General features: G+C 55.6%; 1 protein-coding gene across 4 annotated transcripts in view; it reads right to left on the bottom strand.

Annotated features, from left to right (window-relative positions):
* The window catches only part of St3gal1 (ST3 beta-galactoside alpha-2,3-sialyltransferase 1), a 74,341-nt gene extending 60,168 nt beyond the window's left edge, over positions 1–14,173 (bottom strand). The window contains exon 1 of one of the 4 annotated variants that reach the window (XM_026407109.2): positions 13,895–14,173. The gene's annotated coding sequence lies outside the window, so the exon portion shown is untranslated. The other 3 variants (XM_026407119.2, XM_026407112.2, XM_077800482.1) reach the window with 3 other exon arrangements.
* Between the last annotated feature and the right edge of the window lie 2,530 nt (positions 14,174–16,703).

Below are 16,703 nucleotides of genomic sequence, written 5' to 3'. Positions count from 1 at the left end.
GATCTGGGCAGCATGGTGGTAGGGGCCAGGAGCAAGAGACAGGGGAGGAGCGCAGGGAGGTGCCTTATTCCTTCTGCAGCTCCCACCCCTCGAGCCCCGGCAGCGGCAGGCCTGCCCAATTGGCTGTCCCCCAGAACTGTGCAGCTGCTTCTGATCCCGAGGAAGGTGGAGCGAGAGGACCGTGGCCTTTGAGGACCAGGACCGCTCATGGATGAGCTCCTGCTGGGTGCCAGGCGCCTTTCCAAAATTTAATTTCATAACCAATGAGAGTGAGGTGCACTGCAGACATCTTATTTCAGCATCTAAAATGCCCTTCCTGAGGTCAGCAGGCGGCTGGGGCAGCAAAGCCCGGATGCACGTGCCTGCGCCAAGCTACTCCCGCAGAACAGGACCATCTGAGCCAAGTTCATACACAGCTGAGGCCCCCCATCCTCCCTGGCTACCTGACAGGGAGGTGGAGGCAGAGGCAGGCAGAGGGGCCTCTGCCTACGAGATGAATCAAAGAAAAGGGGCTTCCTGAAGTGGCTGCCCACTGCCCTGCTGGTGACCAGCTCAGTGTGGCCAGCAAGGAGATCTCCTGCTGCTCTCTCTCTTTCCCCCAGGCCTGCTACTTGGCCACAATTCAGGTTTGAGAAACTTCGGGTAACACCTAGATTCTCCCAAGTGCTGGCCCCACCTGATTGCTCGGGTATCTGTCTGGGAGGGACCGTCATTGGAAAGCAGGGGATCCCAGTGCAGCTTGAGGCCTGAGGGAAGCAGAATGCTTCCTGCAGACATGGAGCCGCCCAGGCTTTGCCACCTGCTGCGGTCAGTCTGGCTGGAGAGGTCTGTCTGGCCTCCTTTCCATCTCCCAGCTCTGGACTGGAGGGACGGCCCTCCCCTCCCTGTCGTCCTGCGCCCTGATGTCAACCATGCGCCCAGTTCTCTAGGTCACCGGGCTGGGGATCCCCAAGTTGCCTTCCATTTTGAGATTCCCAGCACCAAAATACCAATTCGTCCTCACACCCAGGAGAGATGAAGTCACCGAGTCTCACTCTGGAGCAAATGTCCCAGACTCCCAGACGTGACTCACTGCAACTTTCACCTGGACTCCTGGAGGGACAGTCAGCCCTCGGGCCCATCCACTAACGGTGGCCACACTGGCCGTCCTAAGCCATGGGGTTCCAAGAACTCACTCTGCATGAAGAAAAGACCTGGCTGCTCCTCGTTAGAGCAAGAGCACGGCCAGGGGCCCCCTGTTCTCAGGCCCTCTCTACCCGACTGCAGCTGTCAGCAGGTGTCCCCATTCTTCCTAGTCCCAGTCTGCAGTCTGCCTTTTCTCTGGGGCTGTCCCCACTCTGCCCATGATGTCACCTCCCCCTGAAAAGAAGGGTGACATTATCCCAGTGCAGACGTCACTTGCCCCAAATCCCACTGCTAAGAAATGGTGGCCTGAGCAGGAGCCTGTCCTCTCCTTGGCCAGAAGTCCCTGGCTGGCTGTCACCCTGTTCTTCAGGGTGAGCTGAAGAGGCCTGCAGGGGACTCGAGAGCCAGGCCCAGGACTGTCCTTCGTCAGCTGGGAGAGGGACAGTCGAGTATGGGCATTTGTTTTCTGGGCAAGTTGTGCCTCACTGAAGGAGGCAGAATGATGTGCTTTGGAACATAATTTCACGGAGAGGGGAAAGAGGGGAAAGAGGGGAAAGAGGGGAAAGAGGGGAAAGAGGGGAAAGAGGGGAAAGAGGGGAAAGAGGGGAAAGAGGGGAAAGAGGGGAAAGAGGGGAGGAAGGAAGGAAGGAAGGAAGGGAGGAGAAGAGAGGCGTGAAGCAGGAAAGAACTCTACTGACCCTGGAAACCTCGGGCCAAAGGACAGGGCTGACATCACAATCTGTCCCTGGCGAAGGTGACCCAGCCTGCCACCACTAGCTGTCCTATTTATAACCCTCTGAAATGCAGTTCAGTGTGGGGGGGAGGCGTTTGTTCTTTGGGCCTCTTATCTGCTTCCCAGGGACACAGATAAGGGTGGAGGGAGGAAGGGGGGCGGGGGCCAATAGTGCAACCAGTGCGACCAGCTACACTGGGTCCCCGACCCTTCACGACCTGGGACCTAAGTGTGTCAGAGGGAACCAGGGAGGGGAGGAGGGAGAGTGGTGACCCCCCTGACCACCCCCACCTGGGGAGCTTTGGGCAATGGCCACTCTGGGGAGGTGGCCAACTGACAGGACACTCATGACACCAAGGCCCTGTCGAGGAGGAGAACGAGTGCAGAAGGCGCGGTGCCTGGCAGACCCTGGCAGGCAGGAAAGAGGACAGACACCAAAGGGCACAGGCCGCACAGCCGTGCTCAGAGGGGCCGGGGGAGCTGGAGCTGCTGGTGTTCACGGGTGGGGTCTTCCCGGGCACTGGGACCTGGAGGAGACCTGGCAGCGTGGGCAGGGCTGCTGCTTCAGCCCTGGGTGCAGGGAGGCCAGGGAGATGAGGCAGAGACCAGCTGGGCAGCCTGGTACAGACGCCAGCCCTGCGGAGGGTCCAGCAACGGCCCAGTGTGGCCTGGGCTGGGCCATCTTCCCAGTGTAAGGAAGGGTCCTGAGGTCCCGCTCACGTGCCGCTGCCCTGCAGTCCTGTAAGCTGCACACTCCCAGATGACGTTCCCTGCCTTAAATTCAGGTGGCCCTGGAGACAGCTCACTGCCAGGAAGAGCTTTCTACGCCAGGGGTCCAAGGGCCACCACGTGGCATGGGGCAGAGAGCACCCCATCACCAGGTGTGTGCAAGCAGGTGTGGTGTAACCACGTGGAGTCTCATGCAGAAAAACTGCCCCAGGAGCCTGGGCAAGAGGGTTCTAAATGAGAATGGTGAGGGTGGATGACAGGGGGGTTACTCACAGCAAGTAATTAGCAAATGGTCCCAAACATTAACTCATTTGATGCTCATTTAATATCTCTTGGGAGCTCCATACTACTATGATCCCTATTTTATAAGTGACAAGGAACTGGACGCACAGAGAGAGTAAGCAATTTACTCAAGGTCACACAGCTAGGAAGTGGCAGAGCCAGGGCTTTTAATAAAAGAATCACTGACTCAGTAGATGGCCATTGAAGTCTTGGAGTACAAGGTCAAACAAGGGCACTGCTAAGGCTCTTTGCAAGCACTCAGATCTTACTTGTTTCATGTTATCTAAACGTGCATCACCTATAACTTATCATTGAATCGACTCCCGCAAGTCCAACCCACCCCATCAACACAGGTTTGCTCCCTCAGCTCTGGGAAAGGAGGGAGGCTCCCGTCCTCCACGGCAGGCACAGGTCCCGACGGTGCAGGGTGTCCTGAGCGTGAACAGGGCTCTGTGCCAGCCTGAGCTTCCTCCTGGCTGGGTATCTGAGGGATGGCTTCCTGCAGAACGCTGGGTTCCGCTCCTGCCTGCTGGGCTCAGCCGTTGGCGTCACAGCAGACCCAGCAGCTGGCGAGAGCCTGGGGCCAGCTCTTGGGCCACCAGGAAGGGTCGTTTTCCATCTCCAGTCCCCACCAGGAGCGGGGAGGGAGGACGCCGTCCGCCGGCCAGATCTCCCCCTCCTTTTAATTTCCTTTTCTACCACAGACTGAGCTTGAGAATTTGAGATTAGGCCGCAGGAACACCCATTCACCCCCAAAAGACATTCTTGTCTGCGGCAGTGACACTATTCCCCGAGACCCTCTGCCAGGTGGTGGGATTAACAGCGCCTTCCGCCTTCCGTTCCGGGAACAGGAACAACCACCACCCACCGTCCTCTCCATTGTGAAGATATTAAAAAGGAATTTCTAAAGTTGCAGCAGTGACTTTTACAATTCAGCTTACAAAACACAGGGTGCGCCCAGGAGGCGCCGATCTAGAGAGCAGGGTGAGTTCACAGGCCCGACGGCAAACTCACTATGGCCTTGGTGCTCCATCCAGGTCTCCAGCCCCAGGGCTCACCGTGTCCCTGCCTTCCTCAATCCCCAGAAACCAGGGCAACATCATGAGCAGCATCTGTGATCAGCAATGTGGGATCCATGGAGATCAGCAATGTGGGATCCACTGAAGATCAACAATGTGGGATCCACTAGAGATCAGCAATGTGGGGTTCAACAGAGATCAGCAATGTGGGATCCACTAGAGATCAGCAATGTGGGGTCCACTGGAGATCAGCAATGTGGGATCCACTGGAGATCAGCAATGTGGGATCCACTGGAGATCAGCAATGTGGGGTCCACTGGAGATCAGCAATGTGGGATCCACTGGAGATCAGCAATGTGGGGTCCACTGGAGATCAGCAATGTGTGGTCCACTAGAGATCAGCAATGTGGGGTCCACTAGAGATCAGCAATGTGTGGTCCACTGGAGATCAGCAATGTGGGGTCCACTAGAGATCTCACCGTCCGGCGAGACCCTCACAGGCCAGGTGCACCCTCAGAGCCACCCGAGAGGAGAGCAGGAGCAGACCCACTGGAGGCCCCGGCTTTGGAGCGTGAGGCTGTGGTCTATGACTGGGGAGTGGGCAACTGCAGAACCACCAGGATCTCCTTCCCAAAAGGCAGCCCACGACTGGGTCCGTGGCCACTGGAGGACATGGGTGGGCCTGGCGTGCTTCGGGGGCTGGGCTGGTGCCTCCTAGAGAAGCTGTCCTGCCCGCCGTGAGGGGCACCCGTGGGAGGCCCTATGAATTCCACAGCGGGAGCTGGCGGCCTGGGCTCTGGACATTCATGGAGGGCCTTTCTGGTTCTGCCACTTTCTAGCTACGTGACCTGAATTTTGTGACTCACGCTCTCCAAGCCTCGGTTTCCACATCTGTAAATAGGATCAGGAAAAAGCCCCAACACAGGTCTTAGAGAGCTGTTGTAAGAGAAAGGGCACTAGGTCAGAGGGACGAGAAGCCCTGGCCAGGGGAGCCGGCCACCTGACCTGCCAGGGTGTGGAGCTGCTGCCAGCCCCGAGCAGATGGACAGGAGCCCAACAACCCATCCAGCCCCCTGGGCAGGTGAACTCCTAGGCCTCTGATGGCTTTCTGTGAAACTTTGCTCAGCGATTGCCCAGAACAACCTCTTTGCTCCTTTGGCTCATGAACTTAACCTCCAACAGTAGGCCTTCCCTGTGGGCAGGCGGGTTTCCCCTCCTCTCCCTCTCCTCCTCCCGAGCCTCCCCGGCCTCTGTTCTTTGGCTTTGGTCCCACCCAGCTGCTGACCCTTCTCTTGTGAGAAACGACTGATTGACATGTAGGACGCGTACACAGAGGCAGGGCGAGCTGCCTAACCAAATGCCCGAGCTCCTCCCTGACCTCCCGGCCCACTCTGATGGCCTGCTCACCAGCAGGGCCCTGGGACTAGCCTCTCCGGCCTACCCTGCCGTGCCTGGGCTCTGACTCGCTAAGGCTGAGCTGGTCCCTTGCCAAGCCTGCTGCTGGTTCCGGCTCATCCGGAACATGGTGACATGGACTGTGAATGGCAGTGTGTGCGCATCTGGCTGCTGTGTCACTGCGATGACAAAGTTGGGATCCCAGGAGCTGGGCTTGGTTGTGTTTTTGTGCTACTGTTCTCAGGTCCCGCTAAGCAATGAGGGGAGCGTGGGGTGAGCAACGGGGCAGACATGGGGTACTGGGGTAAAGCAGGGTGCTTCTGGGGCTGGAGGCCACACTTGCCCTTTCCTGGCCGCTGGCCTGGTACTGGGCAGGTCCTCCAGCAGAGCTTCCCTGCACCTGCGCAGGAGGGAGGGGGGCGGAGGGCTGAGTGGCGTAACTTCAGGTGTGCCACGTGGCCACGGGCTGTCCAAAATGTGCCTCATTCCCTCCCCCAGAGTGGTCCAATAGCGAGGCCTGTGTGACCTTGCTAAAATCCAAGCTCAAACAGGTAGCATCCCCATACATTTTGCTACTTTACTAAACAAAACAGATTCATTTGGAGCCCAGGTCTTAATCCGGACAGTGGCGGGACCCTCCTTCCAGGCTAGCGCTCAGAAGAGCTGAGCAAGGCCCAGCGAGGGGCCGGCTCAGACGTGCAGAGCACTGTGCTGTCTGTTGCTTCCAACGTGTCTTAGCTCTGGCCGCGGGGACCTCTGTCCTGTGGCAGGCTACAGGGCACTGAAGGGAGGAGGGCAGTGGAGTCCTTCATGACTCGGCCGGACAGTTCAGGAGATTTATCTTGGGCCCTGCTCTCGTCTTCTAAGGATCTAAGCAAAGGGTTGTGTGTGTGTTTGGTTTCTTTTCTTTCCGTTGAACCCTTTCACTTCTGAAAAGGCAAAATGCTCAATCAGATGGATTTTCCTCTTTCATTGGCAATTTTTTCAGGCTTTGGGGGCCACAAAACAATATTCTGGAGTATTCCATCTTCTCAGAGAAGTAGCTAGGTTTGCTGTGGTTGGGTTTTTCTCCAGAGTTCTCTGCTAAGTAAATATGCAGGAAGGGAATTTTTAGCCACTCTGGTCTATGAGTTCACTGTGGATTCAAAAGGATTCTGTTTGTTCTGTTTGTAAAGCAGCAAAATTTATTTGAATGCTATCTGTTTGGGTGTGGATTTTTTTTTTTTAACTGTACCTAGTGACATTCCCAGAAAGTATTTGCAGAACAAAATGTGAACTTTCCCAAAGCCATTTGTAACGCTCTTTTCAATTCTGCCAAACAATTGGGAACTAATGTTCTTTTGTTCTCAGCTGTTCTGAATTTTAACTCTAATATTCTCTCAAAGGTCTACCTGGCTAGATATCTTCTATGAGTCTTAGAGGAGAAAATATGCCCACACAGAGATAATCAGAATCACTGTTCCAAACATTCCCGGACTAACCAGAAGAGAGAAACTTCTGCCAGACAAATCGTCCAGTGATAGCACTTGAATGTGAACAGCCCAAAGGGCCAGGAGCACAGCCCACCCCACGCCACCCAGCTCAGGAATAAGAATGTGGAGTACTCCTGAAGCCAGAGGATCCACGGGAAATTCCCTGATGAATACACTTGTCCAATTTCCATGACAACTGTACAATACTCCTCATGACCAAAGAGGACACCAAGGCACAGAGAAGGCAGGTGATCCGTTCACTGTGGGGATAAGCCACGCACTGACACCCCAGCAAACCCCAAACCTGAAAACCTGAAGCCATCTGCCTGGCTTCAAGATGGCGATAGTGACATCAGGGCCTGCTTTGGTTGGAGGGTGGTTTAAAGGATCCCCCAAAGGTTCTGTGTTGGAAGCTTGGTCCCCAGTGGGGTGACGCTAAGAAGTGGTGGGACCTTCCAGAAGTGGGGCCTAAGGGGCGTTCCTGAGACTGACCCCTCCCCACCGTCTGGCTCTGGAGTCTCCATGTGCTCTTTCCCTCTCACACAGGGGTCTAGTCATGAGGCCACCGGCCACAAGGTAAATCAGTCAGGGGGCCCTCACCAGAGCTTATGCTGGGCTCTTTGGACTTCCAGCCTCCCAAACTTTAAAGCTTAAAAAACAAACAAACAAACAAAAAACAAAAAAAAAAACAAAAATCTCTTTTCTCTACAAATTTCCCAGCCTCGGATATTTTGATACAACTAAACCATAAAAGGTCTTAATAATATCACACATTCGATGCATTTAATTTACATTCAAACACGGTGGGTTAAACCCCGGGTTTCCACCAGTTGTGGGACTTAACCTTCAGTTCCTGGGATTCTCAGTTGGCCCTGCCCGGGGCTGTTGCAGAATCCAATGAGATGACAGGAGTGTGCCTGCTCTCTCCGCCACCCTCCAGGCCAGCTCCTGACAGGGCTCCACCCTGCCTCAACCTCTCTCGCTCCTGTGCAGAGTGGCCCGAGCACGTGAGCTGGTAGAACTGTCTTCCTGCCTCGTCCTCTGCCAGCTTGACGGGGTGGTGGGCAGAGGTCTCTCTCCTGCTGCAACCCACACTCACTCGTCAGGGTTTAAAACCCCTGACGGCCCTGGGCACAAGCCAACAGTACAAAGTAGATGCCACTAAAGTTATTCTTAGTAAGGCCTGGTCAGGCGCCTCACCCTGAGGGCTCCTGCCTGCTCCCCGTGCAGAAGCATAGTGGGCACTTACCCTGCTGTCCCCTACTTAGGAAGCCGAGGGCCCAAAACAGTAAGTGAAGTGTCCAAGTCCCCAGCCAGGAGCAGGTGGGCTGGGCCAGGCCCAGGACCCAGGACACAGGAGTATAGGGATTTCCCTGACCAGGAGCCCCCCTATGTCCAGGGTACCCACAACAGACAGAGAGCCTCACGTTGACTCCAATTACATCCCTGCTGAGCAGCCAAGCCACCCAGGACAGCACCTCAGGTGCCCTGGGTTCCTGGTGCCCAGCACCCGCCCCTTCCTGGTAACAGCGCTTGGGGGCAGCTTTTAGGCCCCTGCTCTGGCTAATTAGTAATACTCTGTGTTCTGCCACAGGGAAAAAGACATTTTAAAAGTTTCACACAACCCAGAGAAATGAGAACGGCATGCAGCTGCGACCAGCCCTTCGGCCTTGCTCCTTCAAGGAAGGTCATTAACAAGCCACTTGACCTTAAAACTAGCCTCCTATTGCCAGTGTTTTTCTATGAGCTTTCTAGAACATTCTGACACCTGTCCATTCCTACATTCTGCACGGGCTCTGTGCTGATGCCAAGCCCCACACAACCACTTCCTCTGAACCCCAGACTTAATTCAGCTGGAAGGCAGGAAGCTCTGGGGTCTCTGCATCGGAGCCCTCCCAGCCTCCCCTCCTTTCATCCTCTAAGGCCCTGCATCCTGGGGTGGGACTCTGTGCCCCGGAGACCTGGCCCACCTCAGACTGCAGTAATACACCCTGTAAACCTGGCCCTTTTGCTACCCACTACCCATCTTGCCCTTAAACCTCATCCTCCCAAATTAGCTATTCAAATCCGAGACAAATGATAAGAATAAGTATTCAAAATACAGCATTAGGCTTTAGTTTTTAAAGTAAATACACCACTGTTTCCCACACGATCTTTCTAAGGCCAAGCTCTAGGATGTCCCACAGCGAAACGGTCTGTAACAGTGGTCCGCTCTATGCCATGAATATGGCCTGGTAACAAGTCCATCCCACCCCAGCCAGCCAGAGACCAGTTTCCACATCTGTGAATTGAGTAACTGACTCATGGGGCCAAAGCACCAGAGCCTTCCAACTCCCAGGCCCCTCACCTCTTCAGACGGCACAGAAAGGCCTGTTGGCAATCTGTTATCCGATTTTTAATTTTCTTGCACACACAGGGCACAAAATCCTTAGTTATTATTTTTATACATTCAAGAAAATACCACAGACTGACTCCTCTCTAGAAGAAACCCCAGGTTCTCGGGGCTTCAACTCCCCAAGGAATCCTTCTGTGGACCCCTCAAGGCAGAGGGAACCTTGCAGCCCCCTCTCAGCACATGCGTATTTGAATTCTTAACACAAACAAACCAGGCATGACTCTTCGGGTCTCCAGGCACCTCCTCAAGTCACTGGGGCCTCTGGGAAGGCAAGACGACAAGTATTTCCACCCCAGTATTTTCAGCACCTTGCAACAAAATAAGCTCCCAAGAAACACAGGCTGAGCTAAATCCAAAACCATCCAACTACCACCATCACCAAAGCCAAAAGCAGTACGGCCCCAGCCTTCCAGAACAGGTGGGTTTCCAGCAAGGAAACCAATGGGTGGCTCAAATGCATGGAAAAGTGTGAGTTTGGGAGCGAGGAGGCACAAAGGGTTAACCTGTTAGCTCTGTCACCAACAATCCTGGTGATGTTCCCTCTGACCTGGTGATGTTTTGCTTTAATGCAAAACAGTTGAACAAAATGATGTCTAAGGTCATTTGTAGTTCATAGGTAGGAATGAACTAGGCCTGGCAAGGTCCCCCTGGTTCCTTTTGTAACATGTAACCCTTGGAAGTCCCCATTGGTATCACTCAGTGCCATTAGGTGTGTGAAACTTCTGGGTCATCTTTCAAAATCTCATATTAAGAATTGCTAGAAAATGACTTTGCCCAGTAAGTGCGGACTCCCAAAGGTCCAGAGCCACCTGTGTGTGTGAGGAGGGATGCCCTTGGCACAGGGTAGTGGCTGGTCCAGTCTCCCCAGTCAGGGCTGCAATGCCAGGCCAGTTTTGAGGAAGAATTTGTAGCCAAAGTAAATGAGGTGGGGCCTGTCTTCACAAAGAAAAGCTTTAATGGAGCAAAGGTGACTGTCAACAGAACTGCAGAGCCTCTCATTTTGCAGAATGAAACAGATCCAGAGCCTAGAATAGCTTGGGTGCCAGGCTGCAAAGCAACCGAGCACTAGCAGAGAGGCTCAAATGCAGACTCTCACGAGCCCACATCTGGCTCCTGTGACCAAAGCAGAGCCTGAGACGGCTCTCAGATTCCCAGGTTTGCACACAGGGCCACTGAAGTTTCCCTTCAGGTCACTGTGCATAAACCTTAGTCTAGAATTCTTCATGCCCAGGCTGGCTCTCCCTGGGCCTGTGGAGGCTGTGCACACATGTGTCTAGGACTCACCACAAAACTCCACGGAAGTCCCCAATGCTTGGTTTTATTTCCCAGGTTTCAGTTCCTCGATTTCAGTTCCTTGCAATCAACTAGAGCCCAAAACTATTCAATGGAAAATTCCAGAAGTAAACAATCCGTACTTTTTAACAACTTATATTACAGTATATGGTTATAAATGGTCTATGTTGTTACTAGTTCTTATTCATCCCTTCCTGTGCCTAATTTATGAAGTCTATCACGGCTATGTACATCTAGGAGTGCCTGTTCATGGATGGTTTCAGGCATCCACTGGGGTCATGGAACATACTTAAGGATAAGGGACAACTATATAAGGACAAATGGCCCATAAATTTTGCCTTTCTTGCTTGCTCTGTGGTACAGGAGAGGTTGAGATAAGAGTTAAAGTTTAGATCCTACAGATCTATCCACAGATAATTCCTTTGAGTCAGCAACCTCTTATCAGGGATGACCCTAGCAAAGTTCAAGGTAAACTAACCAGGAGGTCAGAAAGCCAGTCATCCCAAGAGGCTCCTCCCTGGGGGTCTGTGTCCTGGCTTGGGGGCTGCTTGGAGGGGAGACAGAGCCACCTGGTGTGAAGTCTATACCCTTCCCTGCCAGGCCCACACATGGACCTGCTCCCCATGCCTGGGGGTGGGGGGTCCAAGTGCTCCCAATATTGGTGATGGTCCCCGGATTTTAGGAGTGAGGTGGGGCAGGAGCCTGATACTGCATGCAGGATCACAGACCTATCCTCGGCCACAGACCTGCTCAGAAGTCGGCCTCTGCCTGCCACTGCAGAGACCTGAATCCACACTGAATGCCACCCTCTGCCATCACTTCCAACCACACTCCCCCTTCACCCCAAGAGCACAGTAGGCTACTGTGGCCTCTAGCCTAGGAAGGTGAGGTGAAGCCCCTGCTCAGTCCAGTCCTGGCCTTGCTTGCTGACACCACGCCAACAGTGACATGCAGGACACCAAATGTCAGCAGTTGTGCAATTTCAGAAAGGCAGGAGAAGGAGCCTTCTATCCAGTCTTTCCTTTCTTTATTCAGCCAAAACTGTGTGGTGGATCTCCTGCTGCCCAGACCTGAAGTCGGGGCACATGCATCACACATAGGTATTGAACTTATGTGTACACAGTTCACACCTATCCACACACTCACATTTTATATGGAATACCTATTTTGCCGGACACAGTTTGGAGATAGTAGTAATGGACTCAAGTCACAGATATGGAAACTGAGACTGTGGGAGGTGAAGTCTCATCCTCAAAGTCAGAGAGGCAGAGGCAGATGATAGGAGTCAAGAAGAGACCCCACTGGCACCCAGACCTGGGCAGAGGCAGGAGGTTCAGCACGGTGAACTCTGGTGTGTCATTTCAGTCCATTAGGGGATTTCGGAAAATCACCCTGGTCCTGGGGCTTGGGGCAGGAAGGGGAGGTACAGGAAAGTGCGGAGAGTGACTCTGCCTAAGGCCTCCAGGCCCCTTCCGCACCGAGGAGCCAGGCGGCAGTTTCCACAGTAGCCAGCAGGGGGCAGTGCACCTTGCGTTTTCGAGCCGTGCGCGCTCTCCCGCAGCACCCTGAAAAGAAAACCAGGGGGCACCGCCCGCAGCTTCTAGGAACGTGCCAGGAGTGGAATGTGGCACGCAGTAGGGACTGAAGACGTGTTCAGAAGCCGAAGGGCTAGACCAAATATGTGAATTTGAATTTAGTAGTAGAAATGGGGAGGAGAAGGAGAGAAGGTGTCGGGCCCCTGTCAGCTCCCCCTATCGTAGCGGCCTTGTCACTGAACAGTGTATGCACCTACTGTGTGTCAGGTGCGGTGGCGGCGACTGGGCAATCTCGTTCCCTGCTCACGCCGTTTTCCGGCTGGCGAGGCTCTCCCCATCTCTCCCCTTCCCCGCCCCCACTCAGCCGCAGAGCGGGGGTGGGCGCTCGCTGTCTCCCTGGGGAACCATCTCGGCACAGATCGCTGGGCGTGGGGACCCGCGAGGGCGATAAGCCGAGAAAGGCGAGAGGTCCCCGGAATCACACGTGATAACCCCGCGAATGTCTGATGCGGCGACGCGGCAAGCTTGTCCCTGCCCTCAGGGTCAGGGCTGTCTCCCTCTGCGGGACTCGCCTGGCCCACGAGACGCAGTGGCCGGCCCTGCCCCCACACACTCTTGCGTTTCTGGGCCCGCACGTGCCCCCCTCGCGGAGTGCCACCACGCCGGGTGCGTGGTAGGCGCCGGCTAGGACCCTCGCACTGGAGAGAGGAGAGACTCAGCTCCAGCGTACAGAGCCCAGCTGGGAGACCTGGCCACAAGGCAAGGCGAGGGTTTATCTGTGCTAAACTGGGGCGCAGCCTCAACCCCTATCTCAAGTTCGGCGGCGCTTACTCCTGCAAGGTCACTCTCAAACACTCACGCTGAAAGTTGCGCCACCGTCCCAATTCCGAACTAGCTGTACCCGCAGCAACTCGCCAAGCCCCAGAGTCACCCTTCTCCATCCCAGTGCACTCCTACAAGGGGCGGACCCTGCTTGCGCAGGTCACACACGCTAGAGACGCAGACAAGTTGCTAACTTTTGTCACATTATTTCTTAGCAGCTGAGACGCCTAACGGGGCTGGGGAGGACTCAAGAGTTTCGAATTGCCACCAACACCACCACTGCCACTGTGATCCCTCCGCCCACCGGAATCCCTCACCTCCCACCACGCCGCGTCCAGCTGACCGGTCCCTGGCGCCAACTTCTCCCCTGATCCGGGGCAGCCTAGGCTGGAGTCGTCCGGGGAGCTGATAGCCTCCACCTGAGTCTGCGCCTGCTCACAACGGATTGGGAGACTGGATCCGGATACTGTCCCATCGCCTCTGGGCCAGATCACTAGCGGCCTCTGCGCGCCCCCGCGGTATCCCAGCCGGAGACCCCGGCTTCACTCTAGAGCACAGGGTACCCGCTGCCCCTACGGGTCTTCTGACCCCTGGCGCGGGTCGGGTAGATCCCACCGGTGCCGGGCGCAATGTCACTGGGGCCGCTACAGGACCGCTGCCCCAGACGGCTGTAGGCTGACTGCTGAGCTCCGGGCGGTTCCTCCAGTAAGCTCTGGAGACCCCAGAGCCCGAGCCTCCTCCCATACCTTCCTCTCCCAAAGATCCAGGTGGTAGCTGCGGCCCGGGAAGGGGTCTCCCTACCGGTATCTTTCTTCCAGTGCCTGGGGTCTTCATTCCCACCTCCACCGTCACACCCTGCTAGTCCCCTGCCTACCCCTTCTGTTCCTGGGTCCGGACTATCGCCCCTGCACTAGGAGAACACACAGGAAACTGCCCGAACCCCAACTCGCGCGGACGCAGTCCCCCGCGCACCCCGGGCAGCATTCGGCTTCGCGCGCACACTCACCACCGCTGAAGACAGGCTAGAGTTTCCCGGCTTTGGGCATGGAGGGGTTCCGAAGAGTATGTAAGACGCGGGTGTCCCGAATACTCACCCCTGCCCAGCTCACAGAGCCTCCTCCTCCTTTCTCCCCTTCTTCTCCTCCTCTTCTTTCTCCTCCCTCCGGTCTAGGGCTCTTTGTCTTTGCAAAGTGTCGAAACTGTCTGGCATAGTGGGGCTCCTCCGGCGGAGGCTAGAGCCGGGGAAGCGGGAGGCGGGGTGAGGATGGGAGCGGTCTCGGGAACACCTTCCCCGGGGTGTAACGGGAGCGGGAGGCGGGGCGACCACCGAGGGGCCGCCTCCCGTGGCCGGCCGGGGCCGCGAGCGGGGCGCGCCTGAGCCCGGCCACCGCCTCCTCGGCGCGCGGCCCTCCCCTTCCTCCGCCCTGCGCCCGCCCTCCGCGCCCCGCGCTCCCCGGCGCCCCTCCCGCCGGACTCGGCTCGGCTTTCCCCTCTCTGGGGCTTCCTGAGAGCCGAATATAGCTCGGCCGAGCCACGTGGACTGCCGCGGGCTGGGCTGAGGCCCGGCCGGGGAGACGCTGGAGGCGCCGGTAGCGGCGGCGGCGGCGCGGGGACGGTATCACCGCCCAAAGAGCGGCTGTGCTGGAAAGCTTCGCGACTCCCCGGGGCCGGTCACCGCCGAAAGCGGGAGAGGCTAGGGAAGAGCGCCGCGGCGGCCCAGGGGCCCTGGGGTCAGCCCCGGGAAGGAGGCGATGGGCGCACACCGAGCGGACTTGGCGGTGCCCAGAAGAGCCCGAGTCGGGTGCACGGTGGCGAGAGGGGCCGATTCCCCTGCTGGCGACCGGGCAGCCAGCCGACTGCCTCTAAAGGCTCGGGACTCGAGGTGGGATTTAGAGAGAAGGAAGAGGGAGGAGCGCGGTGAGGGCGTGGGGACTCGAGGCCGGAGCCCCGGCCGGCGCATCCCGGCTTCGGAGCCGCAGAGCTGGTACCGAGATCTGGCCCCCGCCCTTCTCTCCTCTTGCCGCGGATTTTCCTCCCTGATGCAGAGGCTGCCGCTCGCGGTCCAGAGCCCGGGGAGGTTGGGTAGTGGGAGCCAGTGCAGGAGCCGGCACCGAGGCAGCCTGGGGCGTGTGCTTTGGGGTTTGGGGATTAGGTTTGAAGTTATGCCCTCCCTCTTATAGGGAAATGAGGCGACGGAGACTTATTTTGATGAATGGCAGAGAGCTGATCTTGGAGGCTAAATGCTATACCCAAGATTTAAGAGGGATTTCCCAAAATCTGTTTTTTCTGCCTTGTTTATTCCTCACTGGTTGGGACTCTCTCTTTTGCAACTTCTGGTGGAATGTTAAGAGGAAGAGGCAAAGCGTGCCTATGGGTCAGGTTATTCTTCCAGCTCCCTTTCTCCAGGAGGAGGCCAGCCTTTTGTAGTGGAAGGTGAGGGAGAACTGCCTTGCCATTCCTTCATCCACCCGAGGGCTGCCATGTCGCATGGTTGCAGCGCATCTGCAAACCCTGCGCTGCGCTCCATGGATGGGTGATCTTGAGCTAGTTCCTGGGTCCCTCCGCATCCTGAGCTTTGTGCCTTGTTTTCCTTTTTTGTGAAAAGGGGCCTAATAACAGTGTCTGTCTGGTGGGGCTGTGGCGATGATGATTCACTCTCATATAGTTGATCCCTTGGAAGCATACTTAGCACCTACTGAGTGCTCAGGTGGATTTGGCCTGGAGGCAGCGCACCTTTCTGGCAGGTGGCCTGCCCTAGGTGACGAGGTGGAGGTGTGTGGAAGACTTCAGGGGCATGGAAGAGAAGAGAGATATTTAAAGAAGACTGAAGTAGAAGAGAAACTGATCAAAAGGAGAGGAGGAGAGAGAGTGAGAAAATTAGCCACTATCTAGGGAAGAGATGTCAGAAAGAGAAAAAGGCCAAAACAAAACAACTAAGCATTCAAAAAGCGCATGGATCTGCTGGCCACCTTCAAGGACCCTGTGAGCCCCATGGGCCTGCCCTGCCTGACCAGGAGTTTGACAGAGAAGGTTTGGTGCTTCATGAACTGATGTGAGCCCTTGGCCTGGCCCCATTGCTTTTGGTTTTGATGCTAGGGAGTGGGTAGGCACTTTGTCCTGTCTGGAAGTGTCTCCTGGGGTCAGACTTTGCCACAGTTGGCACTCCCCAGCATGCTTGTGTTGGAAGGAGAGGGGGAAGCAGAGAGTTCCAGTAACACCAGCTACCATCCTTTCCAGCTGAGTACTTCAATCTGGACCACTCAGATTCTCAGCACCCAGAGGTGTGACTCAGAGCATCATCCTTGTGACTCTGCTGGTGGTCGGCTGCTCTGCTCTCCTCACAGGGAAAGCCGAGCCTGGCAGATCTGCATGGTTCTCTCTGCTGGCTGTGTGCCTCTTGATTTGACAGCTTGCTGTGCATAGGGAACATGCTGTGTTTTGCCCCCTGCTGACTGCAGTCCCTGTCTCTGCTGATCATGTGGTAGATACTCAGTAAAGAATTACAGGATGAAATAATAAAAGAAGTGTTGTTTATTGTGAGGATCAAATAAAATAGTGCATGGGGAAGCACTTTGAAAAATGAGAAAATGCTGTACTGATATGAGACTATATTACTCTATTCTGGTAGAGTTTATAGACAGAAGTTCAGATTAGGCAAATAAATAGCTCAGGCCATTCATTCCATTGCTCCACTTTGCAGCATAGAACCAAAACTAACTCAGGTTTTGCCCTGGATTCTTGTTGGGTCCCTGGATATCTCCACAGTGATGTGGAAGTTTGTTATTAAAATGACACAGTGGTTAAACACGTGCACTATCACCTTATCTGCATGAAAGGCTGCACACCAGCAGCCTCTGTGTCCACTCTGGTGGGTTAGCCCAGGCATGGCCTTTCTCTCCACCC

The sequence above is a fragment of the Urocitellus parryii genome, chromosome 7 (genome assembly GCF_045843805.1).
Source record: "Urocitellus parryii isolate mUroPar1 chromosome 7, mUroPar1.hap1, whole genome shotgun sequence".
NCBI lineage: Eukaryota > Metazoa > Chordata > Mammalia > Rodentia > Sciuridae > Urocitellus > Urocitellus parryii.
Note: the sequence above shows the minus strand (reverse complement) of the source record. Positions and strands in the feature narration are given on the sequence as shown.